The sequence below is a fragment of the Olea europaea genome, chromosome 10 (assembly GCF_002742605.1).
Source record: "Olea europaea var. sylvestris chromosome 10, O_europaea_v1, whole genome shotgun sequence".
Taxonomy (NCBI): domain Eukaryota; kingdom Viridiplantae; phylum Streptophyta; class Magnoliopsida; order Lamiales; family Oleaceae; genus Olea; species Olea europaea.
The window spans coordinates 2,693,701-2,716,475 of record NC_036246.1 but is presented as its reverse complement, the minus strand read 5'-3'; the positions used below and the strand labels follow the sequence as shown (position 1 = coordinate 2,716,475).

Sequence of the window (22,775 nt, the reverse complement as noted above, 5' to 3'; positions counted from 1 at the left end):
AAGAGTTGTCAGCTTAATAATCTGGGAGTTTTATGCAGATACAATTGATAATAGTATCTACCCAAATATTATATTAAGGCTTGTTGAGTACACTCAAGGTCTTAGTATAACAGATGGGATCCTAGCCCACTGGGAGTTGACTATGGACTCCATAAATTTATGTGAGAGGATCATAAATTTGAATTAAACAGTGGGAGTATAATTAATTTAATAAAAGTCCATGTTAAATTAATTGATGCATTTTATATATTATTCTTTTTTCTTTTCGTCATTCATATTTATTGAATCGTGAGTAACCATATGTTTTGAATGGCATACTGGATGCTAACAACCAAATTAAATCTTTTGATTGGCATTGCAATTTGAGAATTGTTCTCAAATATGAGAAAGTTGGTTGTTATTAAGTAGCCATTTTCTAGAGACACCTGGTGATGACTCGATTAAGGAAGAGGTGACTGCTGTAATAAACGCAGTGATACAATAGTACTGCAACATATGTGATACATGCAACTATGTCACCTGAGTTACAAAAGCAACTTGAGAGTATAGATGTTAACAGATAATTCTTCATTACAAAGATTTGTATGATAATAATCATGTGTGGAAGAATATGAGACTTTCAAACAACTATACCGATGTAAAATGACAAAAGAATCTTCAGTAAATTCTCATGTACTGAAGATGATTGACATGAGAAGTGTCTCAATTGAGTTCAATCATTAACTGTGAACTAAGTATTAACTTAGCCCTGCAATCTCTGTCACAGAGTTATTCATACTAATTATAAATTATGATATGGATAAACTCGAATGCATACTCATTAAGTTACTTAACATGCTTATGACTGTTATGCCCAATAACAAAGTTAGAAGTGGGCAAACCATTGATTCCTCTAAGGGAATTAAGAGGAAGTCTAAAAGGGCTTTGTGAAAGTGTCCAATATGGTTAAGACCGTCAAAGTGAAGGATAATACCAAATCTAATGACCTTTGATTTCATTATAGAATGAAAGGTCATTGGAAGGAATATTGCAAGGCTTATATCTATTTCATTAGCTTCTCAGGTATTAGATACCAGATGTGGATCTCATATTTATACAAATATGGAGAAGCTAAATGGAACTAGACCACTGCAAGTTGAAGAAGTTAATCTACACGTTGAAGATGAGTAACGGTTGCTGCATTGCCTGTACGAGCATACTTCTAGCCGTTGCATTTTGACTTAGTAATGGAATTAGAGAAATGCTGCTTTATACCCACCATAGCTGGAACATTAAAATGAATTTCATGTTCAGATATGAACTATTTTAATGTTAAGGACAATTGTTGTTCCTGTTTATCTTGATAAAAATTCTAATGGCTATGGTAAATTACAAAACGAAGTTTATTTTCTCTAATACTAAGGATTCTATAATGAATATAGAAATTAAAAGGCACAAATGCGATAATCTAATTATTACCAAAATTTGGCATGACTGACTTTGTCATTTAGATGAAATATAATTCCAAAGTCATATAAAGATGTATACTTGGGATTAATTGATTTTGACAAGTACAAATTATGCATGTCTGGTACAATGACCAAATCATCTTTTACTTGAAAAGAAGAAAGGTCAGCATAATTACTGGTGTAATGCATGGTGATGCATATGGACTCGTGTCAATTAATGTCAGGTAATATTTCTCTTATTTCATCAATGATCATGTATATTTGATGAAAATTCAAACATGAAACTCTTGAAAGTTCAAGGGATTCACACTAGAATTAGAAAAACAAATAGGTAAAGATACCCTCACATTAAGATTCGATCAAGTGAGAGTATCTTAAAAATAAAATCTAGATTATCTAAGAGAGAATGAGATTCTCTTACAGTGGACTCCTTCATATACACTATCACAAGGTGGTGTATCTAAAAGGAAGAATCATTAATTATTAGATATAATACAATTAATAACAAGCCATGTAAATCTCCCAAAATTGTTTTGGAGTCATGCATTGATTGCAGTGTGCAACACAATAAATCATGTCCCATCTAAATTGGTTAACAGACTCCATATGAGTTATGGAAATGCAATAGTCCCAATTTATCTTATACGAAAGCTTGTGGTCATGACGCTTATTTGAAGCGCCTTGAATCGGATAAGTTTGACGCTAAATCTGATAAATACGTATTTGTGGGGATATTCAAAGCAGAAGTTTGAATATTAATTCTATTATCATGAAGAAAGTTTTCGTCTCACGACATATCGTCTTCTTAGAGAAAATGTTTACTCTAGGAGAGGATAGTGGGAGTAAAATAGAATTTGAAGGAGTAAAATAGTCCACTAGTTAACTAAGTAGATAAATTCGAGTTTGATCCCATATCTGATATGAGACTACTTTGGATCAGGAAGTAAAGATTTCTGAGGACATGACAGCTCTATGTAAATCTAGTAGGATCATTCAACCTTCAAGAAGGTGCGAATCCGTGATCATTAATCAGGTATTAGTGATCCAGGATAATGAACCTACTAGTTGCAACAAGATAAAGTCAAGTGTTGACTTAAAAGAGACAGCAAGAGGCCATGATACTCGAGATGAACACGACGTATGTGAACAAGGTTTGGACCTTGGCCGAGCCTCCTGATGGAATAAAACCCATAAGGTTTTGTAAATAGTTTACAAGGGAAAGGTCGATGTGGATGTGAATATCCATATATACAAAGCAAGGTTAGAAGCAAAGGTTAAGTGTTGACCTTGGTGAAACTTTTCTCCTGTGGCCTTGCTGAAGTCCATTCGGATTTTATTTGCAACAGTTGCATATCGTAACTAAAGGTTAAGATAAGTCTTTATGGATTTGAAATCTTCGATTTGATGAAAAAAGTCAAAGTATTTGATTTTGTCAAATTTGAAGACGAATTGTGTGTTTACAAGAAGATATAGGGAGCATTGTCGTATTCCTAATATTATAGAAAATGACATCCCTATGTTTCAATCGTTGAAATATTGGTTGTTAAAGGATTTATTCATGAATGATATTGGATAAGCAACTTGATCTATAGAAGTAGATCTAGAAGATTGCTTAACTCATCCCAATTTACATAGATGAAATCTTGAGAAGATTTCATATGGAGAAACTAGTTTACTCTTAAACGGTATGTTGGAAAGGTTCCAAACGTGAAGCAACCATTGATTGAATGGTAGAAACCTAATACATGATTACTTCAAAAGTAGCAAAGAGTTGCAATCTGGATCATGATGTTCATAAATGAACTTGGAGTAGTTCCTGACATACCATTGTATTGTGATAACAATAGAGCCATTGCAAAAACAAAGGAACTAAGGTCTCATCTATTATCCAAACATTTATTAAGGCGATATAATCTCATTAAAGAGATAACACATAAAAATGACGTAAAGAGAAGAACAAATTTCCACATTTAACAATATTGCAGATCCATTGACAAAGAGTTGTCGTAGCACAAACATGATCATCATGTAAACTTATGATATTAGATACATAAGTGATTGGATCTAGTGCAAGTGGGAGTTTGTAAGTATTATGCCCTAGGTCCAATCAACTTTGGACATAAATACTTTTGATATATAATTAATGCAATTTAATGGTAGATCTATTATTTAATTAATAGACAATTAAATAAATGATAGAGTCCGTATATTCAAATCTTCGTAATTTGTTAATCACAAAGAGTTGTGATTGTGAGATACAAACTACATTTGATTGAATTTTAAATCGTCCGTGGTCGTAAGTGATAACGAGATATGGATATCGTTATTACGGATAGACCATCATGTGTGACATTTCTTACTTGTGAAGTAAGTAGCTGATCTCACAAGCTAAAGTGTGGAGACAATTAAATGAACACGTGGATGTTTTGTTATAGAACAAAACATTGGAGACCTACCGAGAGATTCCACATGGATAACTATCTGAGTGTCAGTGGTTAATCTCTAACGTTCGGTTGTGGAATTGGTCCTTTGACTTAAGGTCGTCATGGTACCTTATATGAGGACAGTCATACTTTGGCGGTATTGGATGTTGCTCTGCAAAAGGCCGCTAATACGATATCGTTCAAGTACGTCAAGAATCGTATGAAGGTTGTGATTGATCAATAAAGGATTCGTCACTCTTAGATAGTAGGAGATTATGATCTGCATTTCATTCGATTAAGTCGATGATGAGATCCTTGGCCAAGGTGTACTCATAAGTCGAAAAGGTTTTTTAAACTTATATTGACTTAATAGTGGAGTGAAAGATATTATCGATGATCGAGATTGACACACTTTCATATCTTGTAATTGATCGGATCATATTGACGAAAGGATTATAGTTTCACGATAAACGAACGAGTTTGGTTTTGTCACACCACATGACATTTCCCGTCACATGTATTGTCTTGACACATTGCTAGATGTCAATCAGGGACGGCGAGTGTGAATTGACGATAAATTAAAAGGGTGTTTTAATTTATCAATTTTGATTAGATCAAAATAATATTTCATATCGTTAGGCATCGTGGTCGGGAACCTAATGGGTCGCACACAAAAGAGAATCGGAAGATTGCAAGTTGTTAATTGGTTAATTTAACAATCATTGGATAAATTAATTAATTGGATTTGTTATTTATATTCTCGAATTAATTAATTAGATTAATTAATTTACGGACCGGGTTTAATTAAATGGATTAATTAAATATTGGACCGGACTGGGCCGAGCCCGTTTGGGTTTATATAAATACATGGTTAGGGTTTGAGGTCTATATGATTTTCATTATTCTTGCTGGTACAAGAGGAAAAACCATGGTAGCTGCAATTTTATTCTCTGTGTGGATCACAGTTGGAGGCTGGACAATTGGACAGCTGTGGGTGGCGAATCAAGATTGTTGGAACGAAAAGAATGGCAAAAGGTTGTAGATTTCATCCAAGGTACAATATTTATCACGATTTCTATCTAAACACAAAGAGATTTTCGATGGGAATCGAAATAATTTTAATTTTTCGCTGTGCATGTATAAGGATTCCCAACAGTTTTGTGAGATGAAATCATAAGGTGTTTTCTTAACTGATACGATTTCACCAATCGGGATGAGGTTTTTATCCATAGGTGATGCGGGATGCAGAAATCTGGAGCTCGTCCGACAGAATATCCCCATTGTCGTGACCACCAAGGTTCCAGAAGTTGTGTTGGGCTAGGTTCACTGGAGTGGCCTTGTTTAAAGCTTTTGACATCATTGTTACGCTCAATTTGTACCGTTCAAAAAGAGCATAGGTTATGTAGGACAAAACAGCACCAGGAAAACCTATTCCTGACACGATTAGTTGAGATTTTAGAAACAATTACGGCAGAGGATCCAGGTTAGTATGCATATGAAATTTCTCATTAAAATTATCAATCACAAAAAAAATAAATTGGAGGACATAATGCTTACCTTTATCGCCATTAGCACTGTAATAGGACATGGTAATGTAAGGAGATGGACCCCTTTTTTTCATGTTTTTTCACCGTCCAAATAACTCGGCTAAATCCATTTTTCCCACCTGTATCAATGCAGAAAACACTTAAAAAATGAGGGAGATAAGAACACTAGCTAAATGTAAGAAGAAAACTAACAGTAACATGCAAACTTTTAAATTACCGTGAACCGAGTAAGTCCCATTCCCCCCATTAGCTTCAAGCTTGTAAAGTGTTCCATTTAATGTAAACTTGGCACTAGCAATGCGGTTAGCAACCCGTCCAACAATTGCTCCAAAGTTACCCGAATTGTTCTGTAGTCAATGACAAATCATAGATATATATAATCGAAGCACCTAATAGATAACTTAAAATTACTTCTGCTAGAGCTTGAAATGGACTGCAATCGATTCTGTATACAGAATACTCTTTAAGGAATTAGCCTTTCATAGCTTAAAATCTTTGATTATTTTTTTAAGGTAAAACAGACTTTATTTTTGACAAATGATGCTAGCTTGTGGGCCACCTTATTCCCATCTACACCTGGAGTGCAAAACCAGGAATAGAGTAACAACCGCCAATAAACACGCTACCTAAGAACAAGCTAGAGAGAAACATATGAGCATGGGACCCTCATGCATAAAATATACCTTTACTCACATGTAGTATATGATAATATAAAATTGCAAGTCAAATGTAAGACTTGACTGATGAAACAAAAAATCTGATCTTGCATTTTGTTCTCTGTTCATGTCTAAGAAAAATCAAAGAACCAGCAGAATATGGATGTTTATGCTAATGAGATGCATAAAAATACATATGAAAAGTGCAGTGTGTTACGTGTTGACACACTTGGCCGGCCCACTAAGGCCCAACCATGTGACATCTTATCCGAGACCCCATGCCAACAAGAGTTCACCAGCATATTATAACAACACCAACGTGGTCCAAGTGCTGCAGCCGAAGCTAATACACCGAGGAGATCTTGTAGCCGAGGCCCTTCCCTCCGAGGTCCTGAGACTCTAAGCAGCACTCCTTTCTAGAGATCCGGTCTTACACAAGGATTCTTCCTGAGTGATTGATGAGACACCTATCAAAGAGTACAAGTGTCTTGTCTTGTCAATTTAGTGACAGAGCCGCTAATTAATTAATGTGTACCAGGCTAGAAAGTCAAATGTGACACCTATAATTTAACATGTAGACTTACAAGATGAGGCCACGTGTACTTCCAACCAAGGGTCACGATCAAAGTTGTAATACTATAAATACTCTCCCATGTCTCTCATAGGGTAATGCAAGATTCAACACAAGAACAAATGCAACATTCTTTACATTTTACTCTCTTGTAACACACATGAATCCATACACATATTCTACAAATATCGATTGGTAATTATTGTACAATCGTTATGCAAATATTTTGTCGGATTCTGAACGTTCTCGTCCGGCACCTTTGAGCCACTCCCACGCCCCCTTTTTACTACTAGTTCTAGACCATCCACGCGTCTTAGCGTGTTGGACCAGGCTTACGTGTGCGTGGGTGGATCTGGTATCTATTGGCAACATATTCTGGGGTCAACAGATTGGTACCGTCTAAGGAAAATCATACTATAAGCACGAGCAACCATGTGGAGAAAGCTTATCGAAAAGAATATTTGAGCATCTCCCTTGAAAAATGATTTGTTCTTAAAAAAGAACAAGTGGAAGCCCCGTAACTCAGCAAAAATTTGAGGTTGGAAGAAAAGAGAATGAGTTCAGACGAGGATGTACCCCCTAGGAGGGTAAGAGAAAATGTGGGAATGCCCCCACCAGCAGCTGTCCCTGCAGCTCAACATCGGCCTCACCACCACCACGGAAGAGGTGGCATGCGAATGGCTGCTCAATTGTCAAGGGAGATGGCCACCATGGCCGCAAACATAAGGGATATTGCTAGCCAAAACATGACCATGAGTTCTCAAATACAGAGCCAGTGAGGCTTTCCTATTCCTCCTTATGCACCCCAAGGACCTTATGACCAAGATGAGGAAGTCCAAAGCCAAAGGGTTGTATCACTAGAATACAGTCGAGGCAAAAGCCCCATGGAGAAGGAAGTAGAAGTTGATGTTTCCTCCAATTATGCTACAAGTCGACCCACGAAGGCCTGGTATAACCAAGACAACTTCCCACCAGCATATGAGCCAGAACAAAGACCTAGAAGGTCTAACAGCGTCTTTGACAAAATTAGCCCCACAGAACCGAGGCATAGATAATAGCAACAACAGCAACGCAAGCCTCGAAATAGACCACAACCCCCACCTCCAATGTCTCATCAGCCGGAGGAAAGATATGAAAATGCCCCCCTTCCCGTTCTGCTCCACCTAGAAATAGGCGCCAAAGGAGGGAAGAGGAGGCTAGGATCCAAGCTAGACCCTCTCATCAGCCACCCAAGTATGAAGCCAAGAGAATAATGACTCAGATGAGTAGCAGAGGTCCTGCGACTTGGACGACGATGATGAAAATCTACCATTCTCAAGGGAACTAAGAAATGCCCAGGTGCCGAGCCACTACGTGATGCCCAAAATACCAAAGTATGATGGGACAGGCGACTCGAAAAAACACCTAAGAGCTTATAAAACTCATATGAGCCTTAGACGCACCACCCTAACTGTGAAGTGTAGAGCTTTTCATTTGACACTTAGTGGAGCAGTTGAAATCTGGTATAATCGGCTGCCGCCTGGGAGTATAAATAGTTGGCCAGAATTCAAGACCACTTTCCTAAAAAAGGTTTGTGGTGAGCAAGAAGGAAGAGGCCCCCATCCAGCGCTTTCAAGATATGAGGCAGGCGCATGGGAAATCCCCGAAAAGCTTTTTATCACGCTTTATTGACAAAATGATGTATTGCGTGCAAGTTACCGATCGTTAAGCTTTGTCAATCCTAAGAGAAGGTTTGAATATGAATACCCTATTCTAGAGGGACGTACAAAACCAAAATCCCACTACCTACGACGCCCTGTTGGAAATGATGAGGTGGGAGATTATTAATGAAGAATTAATTGAGCACCGAAATTGGCCCAGCAGAGGCCTTCCACCTCAACAAAGACAGCGCGCCAGGGGACCGACCTCCCACCTGATGGACTACCAGATAAACCCACCTGGTAATGGAAATTTAAGGCAAGCACTTGCCACAACCACTTTGAACACAGTTCCAACTTTGACATATAAAGATGTCAATCCAACTACCACTGACTCGCAAGTAAAAACTTCACAACAGGCCCTCCGTAGAGGAAGAGGCCGGGGATGCTGTTCAAGACCTAGGAATAGGCCAAATCAGAACCTCCCGATTATTATATGTACCACCGTTCATACGGTCACGACACGTTCGAGTGTCGAAAGTATGCATATTGCAACCGACGAGAAAACCCCAAGACAGGAGGAATGAGTCGTCACAGGCGAACAGGCCCACATCTAGGAATGACCAGTGACCAAGGCATGAGGAGGCCACTCTCCGCCAATGAGATGTATCCCCCTGTCGAAGGGAATCGCAATGCACGAGAGGAGGCCCCTATTCACGAGATAGACACCATATTTGGAGGCCCTTACGTGGGAGGGGAGACTCAAAATGCAAAATGGAACTATGCCCGAGAGGCCAAACGCCTCCCACTGACCAGTTATATCGTGGACAGTAGCTCTTGAAGAAGCCAAGTACCGCCCATCGTCTTCACCTAAGAGGACTCTGAAGGGGTTCATTACCCATTGTGATGCTCTTGTAGTAAGGGTTGTGGTGGTCCGAAATGAGCTCAAGCGAATGTTAGTAGATAATGGTAGCTCCGCTAACATCCTGTTTGGATCCACCTTCGATAAGATGATCCTGGACCACGAGTTGACGCTTACCACCACTCCTCTATACGGAATTACTAGGGATAGCATCACTCCGAGAGGAAATATAACATTTGCTGTAGAGACGGGAAAGTCCCCCAAACCACCATGAACTTCATGGAATTCCTTATTGTAGACAGTCAGTCGGCTTACCACGGAGTCTTGGGTAGGCCAGCCCTGATGGAGTTAGGAGCCGTCACTTCCATCCACCATTTATGCATGAAACTCCCAACTGAGAACGGGGTGATAACAGTGAGAGGTGACCAAAGAGGATCCAGAGAATGCTACTTTAGCTCCATCAGAAAGGTCGAGCCCCGAGATGTATATCCCATCCTGACTGATGTGAATATGACAGACGTCCCAAGTGAGGCCCCTCCCGAACGAGAGGATGTTGACATGATCGATGCACCTCCCAAGCGAGAAAAACTCTCCATGATCGATGAGATCGATCCCCCTATGATTGAGCACGAACCCAAAACAACTCCGATTGAGAAACTAGAAAGCTTCCCGGTCGACCCCCGCAACCCCGTGAAGGTGTTGAAAGTAGGCATGAGCTTGAGTAACTACATGAAAGAAAAATTGAAAGACTTTCTCTGCAAGCCTGGACATCTTTGCTTGGAGGCATGAGGACATGGTGGGTATAGACCCCAAGGTCAGCTGTCACCACCTAAAGGTAGATCCTGAGGTTGCACCGCACCAACAGAAGAGAAGAGCCATCAACCCAGAAAGATATGGGGCTCTGAAGGAAGAAGTTCGGAAGCTAATCAAGAATGACTTCAACAGAGAGTCCATCTACCCGAAGTGGGTCTCCAAACTGGTGCTAGTCAAGAAGCACAACGGTAAGTAGAGAATATGTATTGACTTTACCAATCTTAACAAGGCATGCCCCAAAGATAGTTTCCCACTTTCGAGAATTGATCAATTGGTAGACTCCACCGCCGGGCATGAGCTCCTGAACTTCATGGACACCTACTCTGGCTATAACCAAATGCCCATGTACCTGGTCGATGAGGAGAACACATTATTTATCACCGACAGAGGCTTTTACTACTACGAGATGATTCTCTTCGGGTTGAAAAATGTCGGGGCCGCCTATTAAAAGCTTGTCAACAAAATGTTTATAGACCTCATCAACAAGACAATGAAAGTCTACGTTGATGATATGCTTGCGAAAAGTCTGAAGGCGAATGACCATGTGACGCACTTGGATGACACTTTTCGAATCCTTAGGAGGTACATGATGAAGCTCAATCCCCTCAAGTGCGCTTTTGGCATTGCCTTTTGCAAATTCCTGGGATATATGGTCAACCAAAGAGGGATCGAAGCCAATCCAGAAAAAATCAATGCCTTGCTCGAGATGAGATCACCCCAAAAATCTAAGGAAGTCCAAAGCCTAAAGAGACAAGTGGCAGCCTTCAGCCGCTTCGTCTCTAAGGCCATCAATAAATGCCTCCCGTTCTTCCAGATATTGAAAGCTGGGAAGAAGTTCGAATAGAATGAGGAGTGTGAAGAGGCCTTCCAGGGCCTGAAAAGGCATCTAGGATAGGCCCTCTCCTCTCCAAGCCTAAGCTCGATAATATCCTCCAGCAATATATAGCCGTCTCCAATGAGGCCATCAGCGTTGTCCTGACCCGAGAGGAAGGAACCACCTAACTCCCAGAAGCTAGCCTTATCCTTGATCACAGCTTCTAGGAAGCTGAAGCCCTACTTTCAGGCACACATCATTCACGTGCTGACCAACTTTCTTCTGAGGCAAGTGCTACAGAAGCCGGATGCCTCAGGAAGACTACTAAAATGGACAGTGGAATTAAGTGAATTTGACATTATCTTTAAAATAAGGGCAGCCATCAAGGGTCAAGCATTAGCTAATTTTGTAACAGAGTTCACCAATGTTCCCGAGGTGGAAGAGGTTTTGGACCCTGTTGAGCCCCACATGTGGAACTTGTTCGTGGATGGTTCGGCTGAAGACAAAGGTTCGAGAGCTGGAGTAGTTCTGGTCAACCTAGAAGGTCACAAGTTGAACTCAGCGGTGAGGTTCGGATTTAAGGCCACCAACAACGTTGCTGAATATAGGCGCGCCTCGCAGACCTTAGATTAGCCAAAGAAATGCAAGTAAGGAGACTACGTATCAACAGTGACTCCCAGCTGGTGGTAAGCCAAGTGAATGACAGTTTTTCCGCTAGGGATAAAACCATGGTCTTCTATTTGAAGATAGTGATGAACCTCCCCCCATCGTTTGAAAAATCCAAGATAATACAGATCCCTCGTCTCGAGAACGCACATACAGATACACTCTCTAAACTCGTGAGCAGCAAGGACTCCGAACTACTTGCAATAGTACCAATTGAGCACCTCCTCATGCCAAGTACCGAGGCTCCTAAAGTGGTGTGGGTCGGAGGAAACCCCACCTGGATGCAACAAATCATAGCCTACCTAAAAGACCAAGTCCTGCCAACTGACAAAGATAAGGCTTACAAACTGAGAAGGAGATCAGCTCATTTTCTCTTCATTGATGACGTACTTTACAAAAGAAGCTTTTCCTCCCCACTTCTTCACTGCGTGGGAGGAGATGAGGCCACCTACATTCTAAGAGAAATCCATGAAGATGTTTGTGGCAATCACTCAGGATAACTAGCCTTAGCACAAAAGGTACTAAGGCAAGGGTACTACTGGCCCACCTTGAAAAATGATGTGCTTCAATTCGTGTACAAATGTGACAAGTGCCAACGGTTCTCTCCCATTAAGAGGCAACATTCGCAGGAGCTAACTACTGTCTTCAGCCCATAACCCTTCTCCAAGTGGGGCATGGACCTGATAGGTCCTTTACCTAAGGGCAGAGGAGGCGCGAACTTCGCCATTGTGGCCATTGATTACTCCACGAAGTGGGTTGAGGCCGAACCGCTAGCAAAAATCACAAAAATAAACACCTTCAAATTCTTTTGGAAGAACATCATATGCCGGTTCGGAATTTTCCACTCCATAGTTTTAGATCATGGAAGGTAGTTCGACAATAAGAAGGTCAGGAACCTATGTGAAGAACTTGGAATCAAGAAGCACTTCTCAACCCCTCATCATCCTCAAGCCAATGGCCAAGTTGAGGCTGTAAACAAGACTATCAAACATTTCCTCAAAAGGAAGCTGGATGCTTCAAAGAGAGCCTGGGTTAATGAGTTGCCTTAAGTGCTTTGGGCAATCTGAACTACCACCAGAACTCCCACGAGGGAAACTCCTTTCCTCATGGCTTATGGAACCGAAGCGATGAGCCCAATCGAGGTTGGTTTACCATCACCGTGCCGCCTATACTTCAGCGAAATAACTAATGATGAGCTACGAAGGTTCAACCTCAACTTCATTGATGAAAGAAGAGAGACGACTCCTAGCTAAGGCTCGCTACTTACCAAAGGAAAATGACTAAACATTTCAACTTCAAAGTGAAGAAGATGTCCTTCCGAATCAATGACCTGGTCCCTAGGAGAGTCTTCCTCTCCTCCAAAGGGCCTGGGGAAGGTACCTTGGGCCCAAACTGGGAAGGTCCCTATAGAATCAAAGAAGAACTCTGACTTGGCACCTACAGAATTGAAGACATGGATGGCAGGGCACAACCTCGTCCATGGAACATTGAGCATCTCAGAATTTACTACCAATGATTGCACTGCATCGCTGAACGACCTTTCCCAGCTTATGTAATGGATTTTCAGCTTCAATAAAATGTCATTAAAGTTTAGATACTACTCTCAGCGTGGGAGTCTCGGAGGAGAGGTCCTGATCTCCAACTCTGGGGTTACCTCGCCTGAACTCCGAGGCTTACTCCACATGCCTCCTTTTGGCAAGGCTGAACGTCAAAGGAAGAAGCTTCTATACAGATGTACCATCCACCATGTAGGGAAGTGTGGGAGCCTCAGAGGATAGGTCCTGATCCCCAGCTCTGGGATCACCTCGCCTGAACTCCGGGACTCACTCCACATGCCTCCCTTTGACAAGGCTGAACACCAAAAGAAGAAGCCTCAACATGCATATCTCATCACCATCATTTCACCTTCCTAGTTTGAACTTAATGGAAAGATCCAGTCAAATAACCTAAGTGCAATTTGGGCATTGTGGTTTATCTCAAGTGATGGAAGTGCAACCCGTTAAGTCATCATTTATATTGCTTGATTACTAACTCATCCTTAAACTTGATTATTACAAGTAATAGAAATTAAGATGTCAAGTTCGGATTGTTAACTTGGGCTTATGCGTGGTCATTTACCGAGGTCCATGTACTTTCATTGATTTTCATTGACATTGAGTATTGAAAAGACATAATGTTGCAAAACATTGATTTTCATCGGCATAGAACATGATATTACAAGAAGGGGGCCCGAGGCCAGTACATCAAAATGAATTAAAGGCAAACTATGCTGCATAGGCTGATGGTGGCGCTGTCTCAGCAACAGGCGCCTCCGCAACTTGAGTTTCAGAAGTGTCTGCTTCCTTATCCTCTACCGCTTCATCACCGACCGCTTCCTCAGCAGGCGTCTGAGGAACTTCATCAACAAACTCCGATCTCAGTTGTGATAGGTCAACGTTTGGGAGAAGCTCTTCAGCCCTATCCAACACTTCAGCATAGGAAAAGTTCCTCCAATACAACCCGAAGCGCTGGTACTCTTTAGTGAGATGGAAATTGGCAATGTAATCCTTCATTGCCTCCTCCCTCACCACCTGGACCTCGTCTCTCGCCCTCCTCAGCTCGTCAACATGCCATTTTATTTGGTCATTCTAGAAGTTATATGCATCCTTGGCTCCAACAAGCTCAAGGTTTGCTTTCTCCAAGGCCTCAACAGTGACCTTCTGGTGATTATTTGATGTATCCACCTTCTTAGTAAAGGAGGCCACCTCACATTGAGACTCGTAAGCCTCCTTCTTCAAGGCCTCTATTTGGGTCAAGGCAGATTCCAACTTGGTCGCATCTTCAATCTTTTGGGCCTTCATTTCCTCCGCCTCAGCCTTTATTCTCTTTAGTTCCTCTTCAGTGGAGGCCAACTTGTCCCTGGAGGACTTATTCCTTGTCTGAAAATTGACGAGCGTCTCCCTGTACTCAAGTGTGAGGCCCAAAGTCCTCACATTTTGGCTCAGCAAAGCCCTAGTGAGGTCCACAACATCGCAGCTTGAGGCATGTATCTGCCACCGATCGGTCTAGAACTTGTAAAAACTCTTTGTGGCGCTTCGGACCTTAGTGAGCAATGCATCCAATAAAGTCAGCGCTAGCACCTCATCACGCCTCGTAAGAAAATTGGGAGACTTTCCTTGAGTCCTGGTTGGCCTCTGCTTAACCGCCTCCACCTTAGCTTCCTATGCTGTCCTCCTGGCAGCTTCCTCCCTGGCCTCCTCTACCTCAGCTTTCTTCACCATCTCAACTTTCACTGCCTTCATGGTAGAGTCTAGCAACTTCAGCTGAAGAGGGGCATCCTTGCTTGAATGGGACACTGATATCCTGAACTTTCCAAAAGAGCTGGTGACGTAAATCAACCGTCTTTTCTTGTGGGAGTTTTCGAAGACCTTTTCTTTGGCCCGAGGCTCCTTCGCCTTCTCAGACTTTTGGGGAGCCTCCTCTCTGGACCCGCTAGAGCTGCTATCCTTGGACAGTTTCTCCAACTGGACCCTGACCTCCTTCGTCGCACCGGAGCTCGGCTTCAGAGGCCTCGACCCGCTGTGGAGGTTGCTCTCTGAATCGAAGCCATGTCTGGGACAGGGTACTCTCCTTTCTTGAATTTATCTGTAGACACAATAGGTCAACACTGAATATCAATCAAGTACAAATTTGATCAAGTGGACGCATTTACCCTTGGAAGCCATCAGTTCAAAATCTATGAAATATTGGCTTCGATCAATGAGGTGGTCAAAGTGGCGAAGCTTCAAAGGCCGCTTATATATTTCCTCTATGACCTCGAACTCTCCCTTGCTGAGCTCAAACCTCGTACTTAAATCTGCAAAATAAGTGGCAACAGTTAGCAAAAAATTGAAAAACTACTTAGTAAAATGTAAACATCTCAAGCTTGGACACTCACGAGCTTCGTAGTACTGGATCGGTATTGTGTAAGCCACGGTCTTGTCCCCCTCAACCACGTGCCACTTTTCCCGAACCCAGAACTACGACTCCTTTCATCCCTTGATGGAAGAAGGCAGCCCCACCACAAAGGGTGCGTGAGCTCCCCAGGGTGTGATATAATACCACCCCTTCGACTCGTCTTTACCTAAGACGCGAGGCTGAAAAAGGGTCTGAAAGACGTGCAGAAGCATATCCTCCTCAAACGAAACTTCTTTCCACAAAAGTACGACCCCACTAGTTGGCTTCACCCATTCGGTAGAACCTAGATCGGTGACAACATAAAATTCCTAAGCACAACCTTAAAGAAGGGGTGCAGAGGAAGACGCATACCTACTTTGAACAAGTATTCACTTACAGCTGCACATCCGGGCCTCGAAAAACAAGCCCTTTCATGGGCCTCGGAGACTAACATCTTCACGTAATGGGGGACGCAATATTTCTCCCTAATTTCTTCCAACTTCTTCAAGGTCATGTTTGACGCTGTCCTAACAGGCCCCCATTCTTCTTCATAATTTATAGGCTCCTTGGCCATCGCATAATACTCCACCTCAGAGCCCCCACTCAGAACAGCCTCCTCACCCAACCTAGCAATGGTCACCAATTCCCTACCCGAAGTGGACTTCATATCAAAAAGTAGAAAATCGACAAAGATCGTAAAAGAAATGATTCTTGCAAAAAATACCTACAGGAATGACTAACAAATGAGGAACTACAAAATGCTGGAGTTTGAAATCGGAGAAAGACTTTGGACGCCGGAAACTCAACGAAATGCAAAAAACACATAAAGCAAATGGTGAAGAAAGGTTCAAAATGGAAGTCTTTGGCCTTTTATAGAGAGCCAAGACGAACCCCAGCCCTTGGATGAAGGCCCCATAAATCTCAGCCCTTAAATTCTGGGTTAAATCCAAAGCGTAGAATTCAAATCGTTTTGAAATCTACACCTCAGATTCAAACGTACTCCTCACGCACCTCTTCAAATGCGTCTCATTCTAGAAGGCCCAGTTGTAGCCATCATTGCACATTCAATGTAGCAGCCGTACATGCCTTGAAAGTCGAAACGGCTCGGCTGCCTCTTCTTGGTAACATGCGCAAAACATCAAATCATTGGCACAAACATCGAAGATAAGCATAACTCTTTACAAGCCTCGGCAGGTTTAAGCCACTCACTACCTCGCTTCTTCTTCTGCTTTTTCACAGTTTAGCCACATTTTCACAAACCTTAGCAGGTTTGATTCATTCACCTCTTCGGCTTCTTCTTCTGCTTATTCACAGTTCAGTCACATCTTCACAAGCTTCAGCAGGTTCGATCCAGTCACCGCCTCGGCTTTTTCTTCTGCTTCTTTGCAGTTCAGCCACATCTTCACAAGCCTCGACAGGTTCGATCAACTCACCGCCTCAGCTTCTACTTGTGCTTCTTCGTAGTTCAGCCACATCTTCACAAGCCTTGGCAGGTTCGATCAACTCACCGCCTCGGCTTTTTCTATTTTTTTGCAGTTCAGCTACATCTTCACAAGCCTCGGCAGGTTCGATCCACTCATCGCCTCGGCTTTTTCTTCTGCTTCTTTGCAGTTCAGTCACCTTTTCCAAGCACAGTAACACCACCACTTTAAACTCCAACCATGATATAAATATCTATACTTGGACTTGGGGGACTATTAGTTCAGGTACAAAAAATTTCTCAATTTTTACCCCACACCCTTCACCACAATAAAAGTCCACGCATTATATAAAATGACCATACTTGGACTTAAGCGACTATTGTTACATGTTTAAACACTTGGCCGACCCACTGGGGCCCATGGCCCACTTCTAGCAAACCATGTGGCATCTTATTCTAGGCCCCCATGCCAACAAGAGTTCACCAGCATATTATAACAACACCAGACGTGGTCCAAGTGCTGCCGTCGAAGCTAATACGCCGAGAAGGTCTTGTAGCCAAGGCCCTTCCTCTGAGGTCCTAAGGCTCTAAGCAGCACTCCTCCCTAGAGATCCGGTCTTACACAAGGATCCTTCCTGAGTGATTGATGGGACACCTATCATAACGTACAAGTGCCTTATCTTGTCAATGTAGTGGCAGAGCCGCCAATTAATTAATGTGTAGTAGGCTAGGAAGTCAAATGTGACATCTATAATTTGACATATAGACTTACGAGATGAGGCCACGTGTACTTCCAACCAAGGGCCACGATCTAAGTTGTAATACTATAAATACTCCTCCATGTATCTCTCACAGGGTAAAGCAAGATCCAATACAAAAACAAATACAACATTCTTCATATTTCACTCTCTTACAACACACATGAATCCATACACGCATTCTACAAATATCGATTGGTAATTATTGTACAATTGTTACGCAAACATCTTGCCGGATTTTAAACGTTCTCGTCCTGCGCCTTTGAGCTGCTCCCACGTCCCCTTTTTACTACTAGTTCTAGACCGTCCACATGTCTTAGCGTGTTGGACCAAGCTTACATGTGTGCCGGCGGGTCTGATATCTGTTGGCAACATATTCTGAGATCAACACAATGTACTCATTTTCTTTGTTGTACCTTTGTTTCACATTCTCAGTTAAAATTTTTCCATTTCATTGTTACATTTGTTATTGGAAATTCCTTATTTTCTGCCAAAACAAATTAATTTCAATCTAGTTAAAGTACAAATCAAACAAAAAACGTACCATGTACTCGATAGCCGTATCATACCCAAGAACAACATCTGATAAATTCCCTAAAAAAGGAAAAAAAAACCAACAAAAACACGATTTTATCAGGTAAAAAGCAAAACAAGAATAAGAAAGGCAAGACATATGAAGGAAAATTTACCGTTCTTGTCAAGGAGATTAAAAGAGACTATTCTCGCACCATAATTTGTGACCTTTATAGAAAAATCACCGTTTTTGACTTCATAAATCCCAAGATTCCCATGTGCCAAAATGATGAAAAAGAATAATATGAAAAACTTGAACTTAATTTATTGTGCAAGAATGGACTCCAGATCTGTTGTTTGAAGTGTGGACAATGTCTATATAAGTACTCTTAGATTACATTTGGAAAAAAGAAGGGGAAATGAGTTGGGATGGCCACTTATAAAACACATTTTGTTCAAAATTATAAAAATAAAAGGAGCTTTAATTATTTTAAAGTGCCAAAAGACTTCTTTACCCTTAACTTGTAAAAGAAAAATGAAGAAGGGATTGGAGTTTTTCTCTAAATTTACTAGAACCGTGAGTTGAACTTTGGATGGCAAGAAAATCATTTAACTCCACAACCATTATGCCAAGTCACGGTCCTTTATTTTTTGTGAGCAAAATATATATATTACATTTCAAAAAATTATTTCCTTTTCACTTCAAAAATAAAATTTAATTAAAATTAAAATTTAACAATAACCCATCGGTTAAACCATTGACCCGGTGGTTTTTTCCGAGTCAATCATCGGGTTGGTTCTAATAACTATACATTCATGTAGTTAACACACACAACATTCTCTTCAAGTTCAAAAAATATTCCCCTCAAAATCATCTTCTCCTTAAAATTTCAACTCTTCTTTTTAAGTTTAATGCCATATATTCTTCGTAGTTGATCTCCGGTGCACCCAAAATTTTGACATTTTCCACAATTTAGCAACTAGTAGAAAATAATTACTGAGTCATTTATTCAATAGACACCTATTATAACACACGAAAAATTTTAAAATATATTTTATCATCATTTTTTGAAAAAAAAAATGGACAAAAGAAATATTTTTTAAATTCATAACTTATTTAGAGTCCAATAATTAGATTTTGATAAAAAGCGATAGTATATCGATATTGAACTCATTTTAAAGCTTGTAATTAATAAGAATCATTCAACTTGAGAAAAAGTCGATTCTAATAAGCCAATACCAAAATATTGCAGTTTGAAGAAATCGTAAAATGTAACTTATCAATTGAATAAAAATGTGGAATGGAAATGAGTTGCCAACAATATTTCACTGATTTGCATAACGACATTGAAATCGTTCCTGGAACATAAACGAATTCGATATCGTTTCAGCATCAAATACACTCTGCTTAACTGATTTGTATAACGACATTGAACTTGTTCCTAAAATACAAAAAAGATGTATATGTCATTTCGATATCGAACACACATTGGTCTACTGTTTAACAGGTTTAGGCACACTCCATGAAATAAGTAAACAACATTTATGTCGTTTCAATACAATTTTCGACGACAATGATATCGTTCCCGTTCAAATCGTGACTATAATGTCATACATATCATTTCAAAAGTGGTAACACTAGAATGTTATAACTACGATATTAAATGTAATTGAAATTTACATATTTTTGTGACTTCTTTATAATTTTTAAGTTTACCTATTGTACTTATTTTATCATCCTACGTATGATGAATATATGTCAAATGACCGTGGATGATTGAATCGTCATTTTCGTAATTATCATTTCATACAAAGAAAAACGATAGATATATCATTTTAGTTATGATTTAAGCTAAAACGACATCAACATCGTTAAACTTGTATTGAAACGATAATGATGCTGTTATGTATCAAAATCCCAAATAAAGTAAAGACATTCATATCATTTTAGTACAAATTTGACGAGTTTGAAATCGTTACAATTCAAATCACATGTATAACGACATAGATATCGTTTCTTTTTATATAAAACGATAATTATATCGTTTTGGCTAAAAATAACGATTCGATCGTCCACAACCACCGATCATGCCTTCAACATACGTAGGAAGATCGAAAGAGGTCATCAAATAGGTTGATACCACTTGAATGACTTAAAAAGAGTGAACAAAGATACTTTTTGTCGGAATAATTCGAATGTGGTATACAATCATAGGAACAAAAATATTCTCATAGTTTCTTTCAAAGCAATCAAACCCACTTGATTACCTATTTTGATCATCCTACATATGTCAAATGCATGTTTAGTGGTTGTGGATGGTCGAATTGTTATACTTAACAAAAACGATATAATTGTTGTTTTATTTTGATTGAAATGATATATATGTAGTTTTAGTTATGATTTAAACTAAAACGATATCAACGTCGTCAAACTTGCATTGAAATGATAATAATGTCTTTATGTATCAAACTCACAAATTAAGTAACGACATTCCTGTCATTTTAGTACAAATTTGACGAGTTTGAAAATCATTCCAATTCAAATAATAACTTTAACGACATAAATATTGTTTCTTTTCATATAAAACGTTAATTATATCATTTTGACTGAAAATAACGATTCGATCATCTACAACCACTCAACACATCTTTAACACACTTAGGACGATCGAAAGAGGTCATCAAGTGGGTTGATGCCATTCGAATGGTTTAGAAAGAACGAACGAAAATAATTCTTTTTGTCGGAATAGTTCGAATGTTGTATACAATCGTGGGAACAGAAATATCCCCCTAGTTTTTTTTGAGTGAGATCGAATCCACTTGATTACCTATTTTGAGCATCCTACATATGTAGGATGCATGTCGGGAGGTCGTGGACCATCGAATCATTATTTTTAACAGAAACTACATACATATCTTTTTATATAAATTTAAACGATATATATGTTATTTTATTTATGATTTAAATAGAAACGATATCGATGTTGTCAAAATTGTATTGAAATGATAATTATATCGTTATGTAACAAACCACGAAATAACATAATGATGTCCATATTATTTTAGTACAAATTTGACGTTTGAAATCGTTCAAATTTGAATAATAACTACAAGAAAATAGATATATAATGATATCAATATCATTACCACTCGAGAGCAAATGGTCCCTTGGAAGCGAGCACAACGACTCTTTATGTTGCATGTGCCGTGTAAGTTTTTTATATAACGACATCCATGTCATATTATTGGTCTATAATGATTTCAATGTCATTATGAAAATCAATAAAATGGCATATTTTTATACTGGAACAACATCAATTTTGTTGTGTCTCATGAATAATCTCAATACTTTTATGTAAATTAGTGCAATTTTCGTATTGAAAACGACATCAATATCGTTTTATGTTTCAGAAACAATTTCAACGTCGTTATATGAATCTATGCATTTTTCATATTGGAAAGACATATGCGTCCACTATAACGATATAAAAGTCATTCGTCTGTAATGTGAAAAAAAATACAACAACGTAAAAAGACTTTAACTTTATTCTAATAGCATAAAAGTGAGAATAGCACAATGATTACAAAATCTAATAAATCATTTTGTGCTTCCAATAAGTACAAAATAATAAAATTACAAGTCACAACAATAGCACAACTTTAAATTTTACTACCAGCTGTTTGACATTTACAAGTGGAGCAAATATGACTAGTTTTCTTACAGTCGGAGCCTTAGACATTATAGGGACAAACGTTGACATCTCCATTTGGTATAGCATTGTATCGACTTTCAACATATCTCTAACTTTATACAAGCTTACACAAGAAATTATTTTTCAAACGAGAATGACCGATGTTTTTCCTTTGCCATTCAATGCATTTTTCATTTTCAAGCGCTTTCAACCGACTGCTCATATTCAACTAAATAACAAATTGAATCCATAACATATCCATGATGGCCATAACTGCAATTAAACTTCCTATATTATTGATAACGAGATGTATATCGTTATGGTTTGTAGAAAACAATATGTAAGTTGTTCTGGACGGAAAAAATGAAATATATGTTTCATAGTAGAACAACAAATAGAGTAGCCAAACATGTGTTTACTAGCATATTCACTTAAAAAATAAGAGCTAATGACAAAATGGGAAAGCAACCCATATCAAAGCTATAATTCGATGATAAAAAAAATAAATAAATAAAGTCATTACTAACAAATGAACACCATAAACACGAATCAAAATATGTGATTCAGAAAAATTAAAAAAGAAAGTAGCCAAAATATTGAAATTTAACATTACCTTCTCTTCTTCTTCAAATACCAATCAAGAATACTATAAGCTTTGATTACTTACTTCAGTCAAGTGAGTATTTAAGAGAATGACAATATACATTTTGGGGTTTCATGAAGAAGAAGATGATGATAAAAAAGAAGAAGAATAACCGATCAAACTGTGGAAGAAATGAAGCCAAAATTGAATTAGGGCTAAATGGAAATTAAAAGGGGAATTGGGGCATTATGTCTTTTACATACAAGGATATTTTAGTAATTTAAAAATTGTATTTTCCTTTTCTTTGTATCCTAAGGCTATATAAATAAAAAAGATAATTTATAGTCTTTTTAAACAAAATTTTTGTTTGAAATTAAGTGAATCCCCCAAAAAAAGAACAGTTCCATTGCAAAAAGTCCGTGATGAGCGCCGGTTTGGAGTTGTGGGGGGTTTTGGC

At 39.3% G+C, this 22,775-nt stretch overlaps 1 pseudogene; it reads right to left on the bottom strand.

The window, feature by feature from the left end:
* Positions 1–1,201: 1,201 nt before the first annotated feature.
* Positions 1,202–18,918, bottom strand: LOC111400152 (annotated as a pseudogene).
* Positions 18,919–22,775: the final 3,857 nt, after the last annotated feature.